Source organism: Lycium barbarum, chromosome 6 (assembly GCF_019175385.1).
Source record: "Lycium barbarum isolate Lr01 chromosome 6, ASM1917538v2, whole genome shotgun sequence".
NCBI lineage: Eukaryota > Viridiplantae > Streptophyta > Magnoliopsida > Solanales > Solanaceae > Lycium > Lycium barbarum.
This window is the reverse complement of record NC_083342.1, coordinates 6833114-6850297: the sequence shown is the minus strand read 5'-3', so window position 1 is coordinate 6850297 and position 17184 is coordinate 6833114. Positions and strand designations below refer to the sequence as shown.

General features: G+C 35.1%; 1 long non-coding RNA gene and 2 pseudogenes across 1 annotated transcript; 1 reads left to right on the top strand and 2 right to left on the bottom strand.

The window, feature by feature from the left end:
- Nucleotides 1–3898: 3898 nt before the first annotated feature.
- LOC132643741 (pentatricopeptide repeat-containing protein At1g05750, chloroplastic-like) lies at nucleotides 3899–5635 on the bottom strand (annotated as a pseudogene).
- Nucleotides 5636–10354: 4719 nt separating this feature from the next.
- On the top strand, nucleotides 10355–12455 carry LOC132599507 (uncharacterized). Its single transcript, XR_009566847.1, has 3 exons — nucleotides 10355–10476; nucleotides 11025–11097; nucleotides 11934–12455. It is a non-coding gene; the product is annotated as an uncharacterized LOC132599507 (long non-coding RNA).
- Nucleotides 12456–14500: 2045 nt separating this feature from the next.
- On the bottom strand, nucleotides 14501–16013 carry LOC132643740 (pentatricopeptide repeat-containing protein At1g05750, chloroplastic-like; annotated as a pseudogene).
- Between the last annotated feature and the right edge of the window lie 1171 nt (nucleotides 16014–17184).

The following is a 17184-nucleotide window of genomic DNA, read 5'->3' as shown; positions in this document are numbered from 1 at the left end:
GGGAGCGCGAGAACGAGTCCTCTTCCTCTCCAGCGGAGATCGCTATATCAGAAACATTATTTCAATCCCAATTTCGAATCATTTGTCCTATTCACTAAAAACCCTAATCCTAAAGAGTGTGTGGGTTATTTCTGAAGGAATTGTTGGTGGAATCACTTTGGGGGTAAGTCTTCTACTTAATCTTAGTAATTAATCTTGTTTATTTAGTATCTATGGTAGTAATGAACTAATGGGGGAGATGGGTTATGAAAGCCTAGGCTATTGATTCAAAACCCTTTTGATCTAATTGGGTATTATTGATTTAATTTCTGATTCCTACTATCTAATCATTGGGTTAATAGATTATAGGCTTGAATCTTGCTTTACTTCAAGAAATCAAATCATGAAATTAGGGCTTCTTTCCAATTTAGGGATTTTGATGTAATTAGTGAAATTGAAGGACTAATTGCGGTTAGAATTCCATGAAATTAAGGATAATTCCTAATTAGACTATGGGTAATGTAATTTCACTCTTAATTTTCGGTTTGCCCTTAAGGCTCGTTAGGGGTATTTTGGGTAACTTTTGCACCCGATTCTTTTTCCGAATAATTGAATATTTTGTGGTCATTTACTTACTTAGAACTTGGTCATTGTTAGACTTCGATCGTTCTGAAGCGCTTCGAAAAGAGAAGGCCAGGTTGGATAGTTTGTGCCACCAGTTCGGTAATTGAGGTAGTTTATGGCTTACTCTACTTAGACTTTGATTAGCGACTCATATATGATTGCACAGTATTGACGGTAAAAGCATGATAGGTCTTCGTACATGATGTTGGGATGGATATTCAATTAGGTTGGTACGACTTCTGATTATGTGGGCTTGTCGCCGTTATTTATGCATTAAGTGACATGTGGTGTATTAGATTTCGTGATTTGGCGTTGTAGGATGTGATAGACTCATGTGTAGTAGTTGAGACTTGATTTTGATACGTTTCCATGACGATTGATGATTTATGCAAGAATTGATTGATTTATGCAAGAATTGATTGGTTTATGGTGCTTTATGATCTCCATAGTATATTCATTGGCATTGATTGCATTGATTTCTCATTCTTGCATACATCTATTCATACATAATGGAAATATTGTAGAAAACAGTTGATGAAGGAATTGTGGATTAATTTGATTGAAAAAGGTTATGGAAACGTTTGGAAAGAAAGAAAGAGAAAGATGAAAGAATATTGATATTGCTATCGATCTGAGGTTTATGCAGATGTATAACGGTTATGTCACAGTCTAGCGGTAAAGTCAGGCTGTACAGTGACGGGTCACAATCTGGCGGTACAGTGACGATACATGGATTTCGCGGGCCCCCCATGAGTCATGACTATTGAGACATCGATATTTCTGTCCTTAGCATGTGTGTACAGGTTCAGAGTTATTGGTCATTGCATTGCACGACATCCATGTTGTGGTTACTTGAGGAAATATTGAGAACTTGACAAACTTGTGGTGTAGGAGCTTCACCTTAGGTTTGACTCTACTTGTGATACTCTGTAACATTTGATGTTGTTGTTTGGCTATCTGTTGAATTGTTGATTCTGTGTTTTCGTATGCGTGAACTAATCTTAGTCGGCATATATATGATCTTACCTGTACGTGTGTGTATTGATACTACTCTTGCTGCACTTTTTTTTTTTAAGTGCAGAGTTTGAGCCAGGATACTCTTCGAGACCTCATTTTTCTAGCCTTAAGGTTGTTCCTACTGAGATTCCGAGGGTGAGCTACCTACCTGCATGCAGCCCTGGAGTCTATCTTTATACTACTGTGACTTCAGTTCTTATAATGTATGATGACGTAATATCTTCCGCATTTTCAGTATTTATGTTATGACTTAGACTTATTTATGATTATTCTTGTTATTTACTTGATTCGTATTTGATTAAGTAATTGGAATAAGGGGATGGTACACCCACCAGGGAGATTAGTGTTAGTGTGGGTGCCATCACGACTGTTATATTTGGATCGTGACATAATCCAAATTTCGAGTGCTTGAACTCAAAGACCTCTAGAATTTATTTTAGATCCCGTTAATCTCACCACATCCTTTAATAGCAGACTAAGATCAAAGTTCTAAATTGAACTACTACTCCAATTATAAACTCGTAATTTCTTCTCCAACACACTCCATTAAATTTCTATTTCATAAAAGGATAAAATTATGTCTATTTGGGCTACTAGCCTACCACAATTACAAAACATTGGCATGCATGGGAAACCTGACCAAAATTATCGTAGAACGTAAACTAAATTAAAAGAATAAACTGTACCAGTAAACCAAAAAAAAAAAAGGGTAATTCCTATTCACATATTAGCATTTAATTTGACAAAAGATTTTATATTTCACAATAACCTCACAAAACCAGAGCCAGATTAATTATTGAGCCAACAGTCAGTGCAGCGTGACACATTTTGTATATTAGAAGTCAAGAAATTAATGCAGCTTTAAGAGCGAGAAAATTTAGACAGTATAATAGGAGGAATATAAGTTTTTGAGTTCGAATACTTGGTCTTCTGAGTCGTGTAGTTGATGTAAAGAAGACCAAGCAGCTACCAAACATCGAGTGAAAATAAAAAAAACATTTTTAAAAAAAAGACCAAGAAAATATAATGACAAACGCTTGATATGATGCCGTAAAGTTATGTGGCTTTCTATATAATTGTCTCCTCTTCGGCTTTTAATTTATCTTTTTTCAACTTACTATATAGTTATTTGGAATTAATTGAGCCTAGCCCGTCTGGTGTAGAAAAAATATTTCCAAAACTTTCTTTCCTGTAATCCAACATAAAAATGAAATAGTCCTAACCAATATAGTTGTCTGGTACTGTACCTTTTTACTCCATTTATGGTACTTTATAAATCTCAAAACTATAGTCCAAAGCAAATGTCCCTTCGGGGACATCCGATTAAAAAAAAAAAAAGCGCCCAAAGCAAATTGGGATTACTCTGTTCTAAATTTGGGATTCTTGGTGTTCAAAATTGTGCTGGAATTTCAAATCCCATAAGGATTCATGGGGTTCCGACCTTTATAAGTTTAAAATCAAAGAACGATTAATGGATTTCAAACCTTTATTAGTTCTTTCGTATTTTAAGAAGGGGTGTTTTTTCTCCAAGTTTTATTTATGTATTAAAGGGTGGTTAATTACTTATATATTCATTGCATAATCAAAATCTAGTCATCCCGCATAAGTTTTTCGATTTCACGCCACATAAGACTCATTAAAGGAGTAAACAACCCTTATCAAATTTTGTTCATTCACAAAATTTATACCTGAAACCTCTAATTAAAGGTGGAGGGATCAAATATTCCACCACATCTTTGGTGGTAACACAATTCTTCTCATTTGTTGTTTTTTTAGCTAGCTAATGTTTTAACTTTTGGGAAGAAGTCTTTTAGGTTTCAACAGATTTGAGGTGTTAGCTAAATTTGGAAATATAGGTGTATGGCTAAGGTTACATTTGGAGCCAAATTTTGCCGAGAAGGATTGTCCGAAAATTTCAATAATTACTATTCATTTCTTTTATACCTTATTATTTAACTCATTCTTACTACCAGCTTCTCTCTCTTTAAGTCACATCATCTAAAAAAGTAAAAAGTGTTCGGGACAAACTTTCTCGACATTTAGCCCTATCCTAAAAGAAAATGAAAGAAAAAGAAAGAAGACCTTATATAGGACCTAGTCTAAGACACACATATATAGGACCAATTCAAGTCCTTAATAGTTCACATGGAAAAGCTTATTTTTATCCTTGGGACATTTCGGATGATTAGATACTAGTTAAAGTACACAACTTGATCACGCAAGTTCAAAGCAAAAATTTACTCTTCTTTATAATGATTGTGTTGCACAGAATGAAATAATCAACCACATTCGAATTCACTTACATCATCTTCGACATAGCAAGACACTCTTAGCTCACCTGACAAACGCTCAAGCATTGTGTAAATATGTTGTGCATGTTTATGTGATCCATCTCCAGACACAAATTGGTGAACGGCACCACCAACCTCAATGGAACTAATTCCAGGTTTCTTTTGAATCCCGAGCGCCTTCATTTTCTTCCTCACAGTACTAGATCCACGCCAACTTCCCACCGCAGCATATAATATTAGAAAGCAACACGTGATTTGAATCTTCATTCGGATCCAATTCGTAGATTCATTAGCCTTTCAGCTAGTCTTACATCGCTAAGATTTCGACAAGCTGCTAATATAGACCCCAATATAACTTCATTTGGCTTCATGGGCATATTCTTAATAATGCCTAATGCATCTTCCAATCTTCCAGCACGACTGTAAAGGAGTAATTGTATGAACTCCTTTCATTGCTCTGAAATATTTCAAACCTTTTTCGACTAAATTAAACCAGCATGGCTACATGCAGAAAGAACTCCAGTAAAGGTCACCGCAACCAGTTGAAAACCTTCATTTTTCTTCAAATTGAAATAATGAAGAGTATCTAATGCATGCCCATTGATTGCTAACCCCATAATTATAGAATTCCATGAAATCAAGCTTCTATCTAACAATTTATCGAACACCTCACGCACTAACTCTACGCATCCACACCTACAATACATGTCGATTAACGAGTTATTAACACGAACATTGTCCTTAAATACACTTCGTCGCGAGATAAACGAGTGTAACCATAGGCTTATACCAAGAGTCCCCAAAGTAGCACAAGCCGAAAGAACAGCGATCATCGTTACATAATAGGGCTCTACCCTAGATAACTGCATTTCTTCAAAAAGCCCATATTTAACAAACCCATAATTCAAAGCCGTCCAAGAAATAACATCTCTTACAGGAATTTCATCGAACATCATAACTACATTCTTGAAATCGCCCTTTCTCATGCATCCATCAACCATGATGTTCCAAGTCACCTTATTCTTAAGAGCCCGTTTGGATTGGCTTATAAGTTGCTTATAAGTTGTTTTCAGCTTTTTTGAGTGTTTGGCTGACCAGCTTAAAGTCATTTTGTGCTTAAAATAAGCTCAAAAAAATAATTGAGTCCATTTAACTTAGCTTATCTAAAGCAGCTTATAAGCTTTTAAAAACAGCTTATAAGTAAAAAAAAATAAGTTAGACTACCCCAACTTATTTTTTTTTAGCTTATAAGCTGCAAACAGCTTATAAGCATAAGCCCATCCAAACAGGCTCTAACTCAATTAGCGAACCCCAAAAGTCCAAACTTCAAATACATATCGATAACAGCAGTACACACTTTCACATTTTGTGTATCCAACCCGAGTTTTCGAGCATATGCGTGAAGAGCAAATCCAAATGAGCACAAGCGGAGAAAAGAGTAACGAACGTAACGTTGTTTGGCTCAATGCTGGAAATCCTCATGTTGGTGAATTCGGAAACTGTTGCAACTAAACGGCCATTTTTGCAATGACTGGCAATTAACGAGGTCCATGAGGATGTAGAGTCAAGATTATTCCGATATTTTCTTTTCTTTTATTTCTGGGCTGAGAGACTTTCGAAAACAGTCTCTCTACTCCACAAAGGTAGGGGCAAGATGTGTGCACATCCTACATTTTTCATACTCCACTTGTGAAATTACCATTAGGCAAGATCGATGTAGGCATTTTTATAAAGGAAATGAGGAAGTGGCAGCGGCGGCTGTAGACAGCGAAACTTTACCGAATTTGCAATAGGACTTTACAAGATGAGTTCAATCCATCTTCAAATTCTAAAATCGGTTAGAGTTTCTTGGAGGCTATTCTACCACAAATCCTAGATCATTCTTATAAAAAGGGGGCATATATTCCCTTGAAAAGCCATCTCAAATATCTCATAAATTCATGGGTATTCAAAAAGAGGTCAATATGTGCCCATATATTTTTTGACGACCAAATACTTCAAGAATATCCACAATATCTTTTCATGGAGATCAAATACATCCAAGAAAGTCTATACATATCCAAATCCAAATCATTCTACGTTCGAGAAATACGCTACTACCATGGTGAGTTGGCGGTAGTTACTGTGAAGGCGGGAAGGGTCATTGCATATATTTTCAAATTACAGTTGGAGATAGCCTTTATATATAAGAATTTTATTTATGTTTGTTATTAGTTCTTTTGATCCTTCGATTATCGTCACATTTTGGTTTAGTCCTTATGATATTGAAATGTACATGTTGGATTCCTTTGTTCCTAAATATTCATAAATTTTCGGGATTATTAATTGTTCCACCATATAATTATGCATGTGTTAAGTTAATCTTGTATTATAACATCATATTGAGCTTATTATACTTCTAAAAATTATACGAATACCCATTTTAATTAGTTGAAGGTTAAATGGTGTGTCATATATTGTCACACCCCAATCCTGATAAGGCATGATGGGCACCCGACCCTTACTTAGAGTCGAGCGAACCCACTGGTTCTCGTTATACTCAGAATCTCACTAGACTTTCAGGTCATGAATTGAAATGCATAATGGAAGCTTTTCAGAAAAAATTATTCCTTTCGTCTTCTTAAACCAAGTAAAACTATAATCATATGAAATCTGTAAAGTAATGCATACTGAATACATCGGCTTAAATAGCCGCTTACTAGACTGGCAGGCTATATACGTGACTCTGTCTGCAAAGTCTCTAACATAAATCAATATACCATAATATAGATACTCTGACTCGGCAACACTCCGGAAAGAAATGGAGCTCGTCAATCCAGCTGGAACATCTTCTAGCAATATCCACTACTCATCGGTATACACCTGCGTGGCATGAAACGCAGCGCCCACAAGAAGGGGCGTCAGTACGAATAATGTACTGAGTATGTAAGGCATGAGTAACAACATAACATGGACATGAAAGTAACAAGGAATAAGAGAGGTAACATGTACATCTGAATGCCTCGTGGGGCGGATGTCATGCATGCTTAGCCTTTTAAAAAAAAATCCAATACATAAACATAGTAACATGCCCGGCCTTTAAGGCGCGGTGTTATATATATAATATCCTGCCCGGCCATTAAGGCTCGGTGTCATATATATAGTATCATGCCCGGCCATTAAGGCTCGGTGTTATCATCATTAGCCCGCGTCCGGGGCAATATCATAACATGCCCACTGCAGTGGTGTGCACATCTACGTGCCTGCCCGGCCGACTATAGCGCGGCGCGGTGTGAGAAAATACATACATGCTTTATATATATATATATATATATATATATATATATAAAGCATGCATGAGAGCCAAGTAAAAGCCATAAGTACATCGGAGTGACGTAAGGTCGGTAACCTCCGATTATATTATGGAATAATCATCATCGCTTTGTCTCACCTTGAAGGAACAATTATTATAAGGTGAGACTATCAATGAAGAATAACATTTAGAGAAAACATAGAATAAGATCATAAATTTCATAAGGCATCAATTCATATACTTTTGGAATCTTAAAAAGAATAGTCATCATCTATGAATAAAATTGAGACATCAAGAAATAGTTCAACATTCTTATATCATCATTGAAATCATAAACTTGGAGCCTTTAAACATGAAATCATTCTCATCATGGAAATATTCTCACCCTTGACATCATCGTTGTCATTGTAGAACATATCCATCGTTGTTGTCATAAAAGCTTACGGAGTCATAAACCTCTGGTTTAGGTAATACGAACATTCTGGAAAACATTCATGAATTATTAGGAAGGGGTTACGCCTTGGAATCATGAAAATCTAACTTTTGGAAATAAGGAGGCTATGAACACATTTATGGAGTTATAATCATAGGAGTCGTGCCTTGAAAGAATGGACGAGCCTTAACATACCTGGAAGATAATTTCTCGACTTCCAACTTACTTCCAGTTTTGCAATTCACTTAAGATCATTGATAGCCTCGTAATCTACATATAGAATCATTCATAATATTGTTAGAATCATCATCATACGCTCGTCTCGAAACTTTAATTAAAATCCTTTTAGATTCTGTCGAAATTCGGGCAGCATCTCCCCTGTTTATATGCCTAGCCCGAAATCATTATATCAACAACCAATCAAGAACAACAATACCAACATCATCAATACCATTATCATACCAATATACTTCCTAAAACATCCCACACGATGTCTTCTAAATTTCTCAACTAACCAACTTGTGATACGACTATTTGAATACTTTATTTCCGTAAAGAAGCCGAAATTAATACTAACACCATCAATAACAACATCCTCAACATTCTACAAGATGAACATATACATATCTTATCCAAAATTCTCTTCAAGCCTCGATCCATAATTCAACAACATCAACACAAAAAACTATAACTCTATTCTTGCAATTATTCCTTAATCAAACTTGATAAAGAGAGAGATTTGAAGATTCATACCTTGTTTTTATGAAAGTAGCAAAATCTTCAACATTTTCTTGTTCCCATGCTCCTCTAACTCCAAACGAAATTATATTCGTGACTATGCGTTGCCCGGACTTCGATTAGTATTTTGTAGCTTGAAATTTCACTCAAAATCCTCAATTTTAGGTGGCATGAGAGGCCCTTTTTATGGCTGAATTTTCTGGAAATTTTTGGATGAAAAAAAAATGGGGTTTTAACCCTTTTTATAGGGGCTGAGGCGGCACTGTAGCTACAGTACTGTAGTAGTACTGTAGCGCCCTGTTTCTGCGTCAACAGTTCAGTTTGTAACGTCTATAATTCTCTGCTCCGATGTCCTATCAGCGAGCGGTTTGTTGCATTACAAACTAGACTCGACGAAATTCATTTTTGGCTTTTGAAACACCTTAAAACTCCATATATACTAGGAGATATGCGCCTCCAAAGTTGACTAAAAATCCTTCCAGCATTTCTCAAATTTTCGTCGAATTTATTTTCTTCAATTTGCTCGATCTCGAAATATTCCGAAACTCTCCATACATGATATTTATCACTTATTATACTAACAATGGCCATGTTCTCGTGTTTCAAAATACTCTTTCCCGATTACGACTTACGAGATCGTAATTCACCCTTTTTCTTCGTTGTTACGTACTTTCCATGGCTTGTGCCTTTCAAAACATCATGGGACGTCTCCGACGCTCCATTACTACGGTGAGGTACATGTCATACTCATGCTCTGAAAATGCGGGGTATAACATATATCATAAGGAACAAAAACAAATTTAACAATAACTGAGGGACCAAATTAGTGTTTGGTTCTATTTATTTGTAAGCATGTTTTCAATTGAGAAAAGAAGTTAGAACATCCTAGACATACTGTGGAGTTCATGGAACAATATTTGTTTGTATAATTCGAATATTAACAATTTTATGTATGTACTAATTTATTTGCTTATGTAGAATCGATGTCTTTTTCAATGAAACGTCGCAGACTTCCACGTTTTCTAGACATTACACTTATGCTTGCAATCTTTCAACTACTTGTTTGTCGCACATATTTATATCCTTTTATCTTCTATCAGAAAGAACCGTTAGAATTTAAGAAGAATATGGGGAAATTTTTTTGTATTGGATGAATAATCTGTACAAAATTGCTGCTAATTTATACTAGCTAAGGACTAAAATGTTCAATTCTAAAACTATGTAACAAACTAACTTGCTCATTTACTTCTAGACGAATCAAAAGTGCCACTTTCTATACGTACTCTTGTGTATTGTACTTATATTGTGCCATCAATATTTCGGTTGAAATAAAACTGGGCTTTGTAGAACTTGAGAGTCAGATCGTTCAGCTGAGCCCAAGTATTTCTGTGGCCCAAAGTGAGAGGAAAGTAGCAGACACTTAAAACATTTCAACGTCACTCTCTCACTTCCTCGTATACTCAGAACCCTAAGATGGTTCTTGTTCTCTCTGTTCATCTTGACAATCCGAGTACCTTCACATTTTCCGGTCAAAATTTTATCACCGGCACTGGAACTTGTTTCTCCAACCAGAACAGAATGCCCTAACTTACTTTGGAGGTTCATGCAACTATCTTTGTTTTTATAATCCGAAAATCGACAATTTTATACACTTGGCAATATATTTGTTTATTCAGAGATCAATGCTAGCTCTTTCAAATGAAATGTGGTAGACCTTCGCGAGATATTAATGCTTGCTATCTTTCAACTACTTGTTTATCGCGCATATTTTTCTTTTATCTTCTCTCCGAAAGAACAGAATACCCTAACTTACTTCGGAGGTTCACGCAACTATATTTGTTTGTATAGTCTGAATATCGACAATTTTATACACGTGCTAACATATTCATTTATTCAGAGATCAATGCTAACTCTTTCAAATGAAACGTGGTAGACCTTCGCGAGATATTAATGCTTGCTATCTTTCAACTACTTGTTTGTCGCCCATATTTTCCTTTCATATTCTCTTGGAAAGAAAAGAAGAGGAGAGGAAGGGAAAAAAAAACGATTTTTTCTGTAAGAAATTTCAGATGATGATGCTTTTGCAAGAAGAGAACTACAAGGTATTTTTCTAATTGAAATCACTTCTTAAATTCTATTTTTTACGTTCTTTATCACCTTTTATAGTAATAGTTTTAAATCCTTCATTATTTTGATCTTATATAGTTTCTGAGAGTTGCTTATGATATTGGAAGTTTCACCAATTGAATAAAAATCTATCACTATTAGAAACAGAGGATTTTCTCATCGACATTCAATGGCAAATTTGTATTATAAAACATGATTTTCTCACATCATTCCTACCGAACCAGTTCACTAGGAAAATACATTGTGGGAAATAAGCTCCCATTGAAATGTAGGGAAACTTCTTGATTTTTCCGGGTGAAAACACTACTATTTAGATTTTTTCCCACCGACGTTCAGTGGAATAGCCACTAAATATTTTTCAGTGGGAAAAAAGTGATCTTTTAGTAGTGTCTATCATAGATTTCACTATGAGATAGCAGTAGTTTTGAAAATTAAGTGTTATTAATTTAGTATGATTTCAAAAAATAAAACATAAAAAATTGAAACACGACAAAGGAAAGTGAGATCCTACCTTTTTTTCCAGGTCTGTTCAGACACGTTTTAGCGACAAATCAGTTGGTCAGACATGAAGAGCGTGAACATTAATAATACTTGAGGTAATGTACTTCTTTTTATTTGAATAAGGGTTGTTCTTTTTTGGATCGTTATATGCTACAACTCCGAGGTTTAGTTTACATGCTAGTTATGCGAGATTAATTATAACATAAAAATGTTTTTATTCCGTGAATAATAATGATAAAATGTTATACGATATCTCTAACTTTATGTAATAGCTCTGTGGATCAGTTAAGCTCTAGTTGAGTATAACAGGCGAGTAGGCTGTGAGATAACTGAGGAAGAAATTTTGTCTTTTTTATCAAATACTTCACTCAGAGAAACATAAAAATAAAAACTGGAAAATCTGGAAATAATGAGGAACCATACTGGTGATGACATCCAACTCCAAACAGTTTCCTATTCGAATTAGCAAATACTTTTAATTTTTCCAAATTTGTTTTTACAACTCCGAATAGTTACCTATTCGAATTAGGAAATACTTTTAACTTTTCTTGATCTCTTTGTTTCCTGGAAACTTTCTCTATATATTGCGAGGTATTTTCTTGCTCTAGAATATTTCTACATCCTCTCACATTCTTCTTTCTGTATCTAATAAATTAAGTTGGAACTCGCATTATTCCTAAGTTCTTTTCATGTTAACAAGCAAAAGAAGAATAGTGATTGATGATGAAAAGCTTAAGATGAAGTGTTCCTCATATGATGATGAAGATCTCATAAGCTATTTACTTAAATTCATTTGTTGAATGCCTATTGAATGTCATCATATTTGATATATAGACTTGTGTGGTAACAATAAGCCATGAAAATTATTCGACGACTTATTATGTAGTGATCAAGGGAAAACAAGTACTGATTATGTAATTTCTTTACTCAGTTGTAGAAAAAATCCGTGCATAGTAAAAACTTCAACAGGACAATTGTTGGGGGTAGCCCAAGGAAAGGACGACACGAGTAAACCAGCTTTGGATAAGGAAGGATCAGCCATTGGGTTCAAGAAAACTTTTCGTTTTCATGAAGAAAGTACTACTGGTGTGTACTGGATTATGAAAGAATACAGCCTTAACGAAACCATAATGGAGGGGTTAAGACAACATGGAGAAATCCGACATGAAGACTCTATCATTACGAGGAAGGTTAGTTTGTGTAAAAATTCTCAGGATGTCCCCTCGGGAATCAAGAATGTAGCTGCCAATCCATGGCCGCTATATCCCGCTTTAACTGCACTTCCACCATTTACTGGACCTTTTGAGTCCTTAACTGAAGAAGAATTGGCCTTCTTTGATAAGCCTGATCTTGGATATCCACAAGCATACAAGAACAAGAAAGAATGATAAGAGTAGAAAGTATGAACCATGTAGTATATAGCACATTCAACTACCTAGTGGTTATAGTTAGAATATTACAGTTGCGTTAGTTAGACTTAATACATAGATAGACATCTCATTATAAAAAAATGGGTAATTTGCTGAGGTGAAACTCGTAATTTCTTCTCCAACACACTCCATTAAATTTCTATTTCATAAAAGGATAAAATTAAGTCTATTTGGGCTACTAGCCTACTACAATTACAAAACATTGGCATGCATGGGAAACCTGACCAAAATTGTCGTAGAACGTAAACTAAATTAAAAGAATAAACTGTACCAGTAAACCAAAAAAAAAAAAAGGTAATTCCTATTCACATATTAACATTTAATTTGACAAAAGATTTTATATTTCACAATAACCTCACAAAACCAGAGCCTGATTAATTATTGAGCTAACAGTCATTGCAGCGTAACACATTTTGTATATTAGAAGTCAAGAAATTAATGTAGCTTTAAGAGCGACAAAATTTGGACAGTGTAATAGGAGGAATATAAGTTTTTCAGTTCGAATACTTGGTCTTCTGAGTCGTGTAGTTGATGTAAAGAAGACCAAGCAGCTACCAAACATCGAGTGAAAGAAAAAAAAAATTAAAAAAAAAACCAAGAAAATATAATGACAAACGCTTGATATGATGCCGTAAATTTATGTGGCTTTCTATATAATTGTCTCCTCTTCGGCTTTTAATTTATCTTTTTTCAACTTACTATATAGTTATTTGGAATTAATTGAGCCTAGCCGGTCTGGTGTAGAAAAAATATTTCCAAAACATTCTTTCCTGTAATCCAACATAAAAATGAAATAGTCCTAACCAATATAGTTGTCTGGTACTGTACATTTTTACTTCATTTATGGTACTTTATAAATCTCAAAACTATCGTCCAAAGCAAATGTCCCTTCGGGGACATCCGATTAAAGAAAAAAAAAAAAAAGCCCAAAGCAAATTGGGATTACTCTGTTCTAAATTTGGGATTCAAAAATGTGCTAAAGTTTCAAACCCCATAAGGATTCATGAGGTTCAAACTTTTATAAGTTCAAAATCAATTAATGAATTTCAAACCTTTATTAGTAATTTCATATTCAAGAAGGGGTATTTTTTCTCCAAGATTTATTTATGTATTAAAGGGTGGCTAATTACTTATTACTTTTCAAATGGTGGCTAAATATTCATTGCAAAATCAAAAACTAGTCATTCCGCATAAGTTTTTCAGTTTCACGTCACATAAGATTCATTAAAGAAGTAAATAATCCTTATCAGATTTTGCTCATTCACAAAATTTATACCTGAAACCTCTAATTAAAGGTGGAGGGATCAAATACTCCACCACATCTTTGGTGGTAACACCGTTTTTCTCATTTGTTGTTTTTTTAGCTAGCTAATATTTTGAAGGGGAGCCTTGGCGTAACGGGTAAAGTTGCTGCCATGTGACCAGGAGGTCACGGGTTCGAGCCCGTGGAAACAGCCTCTTGCAGAAATGCAAGGTAAGGCTGCGTACAATAGACCCTTGTGGTCCGGCCCTTCCCCAGACCCCGCGCATAGCGGGAGCTTAGTGCACTGGGCTGCCCTTTAGCTAGCTAATACTTTAACTTTTGGGAAGAAGTCTTTTAGGTTTCAACAACTTTGAGGTGTTAGCTAAATTTGGAGATATAGGTGTATGGCTAACGTTACATTTTGCGCCAAATTTTGCCGAGAAAGATTGTCCCGAAAATGTCAATAATCACTATTCAGTCTTTTTATACATCCGATTCTTTAACTGTTCTTACTACCAGCTTCACTCTCTTTAATTCACGTCATCTGAAAAAGTAAAAAGTAGTGGAGACAAATTTTCTCCAAATTTAGCCCTATATATCCTAAAAGAAAATGAAAGAAAAAGAAAGAAGACCTTATATAGGACCTAGTCTAAGACACACATATATAGGACCAATTTAAGTCCTTAATAGTTCACATAGAAAAGCTTATTTTTATCCTTGGGACATTTCGGATGATTAGATACTAGTTAAAGTATACAACTTGATCACTCAAGTTCAAAGCAAAAATTTACTCTTCTTTAATATGATTGTGTTGCACAGAAATGATCAACCGCATTCGTAGAATTCACTTACATCATCTTCAACATAGCTAGAAACTGTTAGCTCACGTGACAAATGCTCAAGCATTGCATAAATATGCTGTGCATGTTTATGTGATCTATATTCAGACACAAATTGGTGAACAGCACCACCAACCTCAATGGAACTAATTCCAGGTTTCTTTTGAATCCCGAGCGCCTTCATTTTCTTCCTCACAGTACTAGATCCACGCCAACTTCCCACCGCAGCATATAATATTAGAAAGCAACACGTGATTTGAATCTCCATTCGGATCCAATTCGTAGATTCATTAGCCTTTCAGCTAGTCTTACATCGCTAAGATTTCGACAAGCTGCTAATATAGACCCCAATATAACTTCATTTGGCTTCATGGGCATATTCTTAATAATGCCTAATGCATCTTCCAATCTTCCAGCACGACTGTAAAGGAGTAATTGTATGAACTCCTTTCATTGCTCTGAAATATTTCAAACCTTTTTCGACTAAACCAGCATGGCTACATGCAGAAAGAACTCCAGTAAAGGTCACCGCAACCAGTTGAAAACCTTCATTTTTCTTCAAATTGAAATAATGAAGAGTATCTAATGCATGCCCATTGATTGCTAACCCCATAATTATAGAATTCCATGAAATCAAGCTTCTATCTAACAATTTATCGAACACCTCACGCGCTAACTCTACGCATCCACACCTACAATACATGTCGATTAACGAGTTATTAACACGAACATTGTCCTTAAATACACTTCGTCGCGAGATAAACCAGTGTAACCATAGGCTTATACCAAGAGTCCCCAAAGTAGCACAAACCGAAAGAACAGTGATCGCCGTTACATAATAGGGCTCTACCCTAGATAACTGCATTTCTTCAAAAAGCCCATATTTAACAAGCCCATTAATCAAAGCCGTCCAAGCAATAACAATTCTTTCGGGAATTTCATCGAACATCATAACTGCATTCTTGAAATCGCCATTTCTCATGCATCCATCAACCATGATGTTCCAAGCCACCTTATTCTTAACTCAGTTAGCGAACCCCAAAAGTCCAAACTTCAAATACATATCGATAATAGCAGTACACACTTTCACATTTTGTGTATCCAACCCGAGTTTTCGAACATATGCGTGAAGAGCAAATCCAAAGACCGAGCTTTCGCAGGAAAATGAGCACAACGGCCATTTTTGCAATGACTGGCAATTAACGAGGTCCATGAGGATGTAGAGTCAAGATTATTCCGATATTTTCTTTTCTTTTATTTCTGAGCCGAGAGACTTTCGAAAACAGCTTCTCTACTCCACAAAGGTAGGTGTGTACATCCTACATTTTTCATACTCCACTTGTGGGATTACAATTAGGCAAGATCGATGTAGGCATTTTTATAAAGGGAATGAGGAAGTGGCAGCGGCGGCGGCTGTAGACAGCGAAACTTTACCGAATTTGGAATACGACTTTACAATATGAGTTAAATCCATCTTCAAATTCTAAAATCGGGTTTCTTGGAGGCTATTCTACCCCAAATCCTAGATCATTCTTATAAAAAGGGGGCATATATTCCCTTGAAAAGTCATCTCAAATATTCCATAAATTCATGGATATTCAAAAAGAGGTCAATATGTGCCCAGATATTTTTTGACGACCAAATACTTCAAGAATATTCATAATATCCTTTCATGGAGATCAAATACATCCAAGAAATTCCACACATATCCAAATCCAAATCATCCTACGTTCGAGAAATACGCTACTAACGGCCCTCGAATTACGGAAAAAAAAACAGGAGAGAAGAATCAAGGGATAAACAGATTTGTACTCACAATCTTGATAAATGAAATTACTCTTTTATTTATTTTGTGATTGTAGTTTATTTTCTTTATCTTGATAAAATTTGTTGCAAACAGCGGCGACCGTGGTGAGTTGGCGGTAGTTACTGTGAAGGCGGGAAGGGCCATTGCATATATTTTCAAATTACAGTTGGAGATAGCCTTTATATATAGGGAATTTTATTTATGTTTGTTATTAGTTCTTTTGATCCTTCAATTATCGTCACATTTTGGTTTAGTCCTTATGATATTGAAATGTACATGTTGGATTCCTTTGTTCCTAAATATTCATAAATTTTCGGGATTATTAATTGTTCCACCATATAATTATGCATGTGTTAAGTTAATCTTGTATTACAACATCATATTGAGCTTATTATACTTCTAAAAATTATACGAATACCCATTTTAATTAGTTGAAGGTTAAATGGCGTGTCATATATCATAAGGAACAAAAACAAATTTAACAATAACTGAGGGACCGAATTAGTGTTTGGTTCTATTTATTTGTTTGCATGTTTTCAATTGAGAAAAGAAGTTAGAACATCCTAGACATACTGTGGAGTTCATGGAACAATATTTGTTTGTATAATTCGAATATTAACAATTTTATGTACGTACTAATTTATTTGCTTATGTAGAATCGATGTCTTTTTCAATGAAACGTCACAGACTTCCATGTTTTCTAGACATTACACTTGTGCTTGTAATCTTTCAACTACTTGTTTGTCGCACATATTTATATCCTTTTATCTTCTATCAGAAAGAACTGTTAGAATTTAAGAAGAATATGGGGAAATTTTTTTGTATTGGATGAATAATCTGTACAAAATTGCTGCTAATTTATA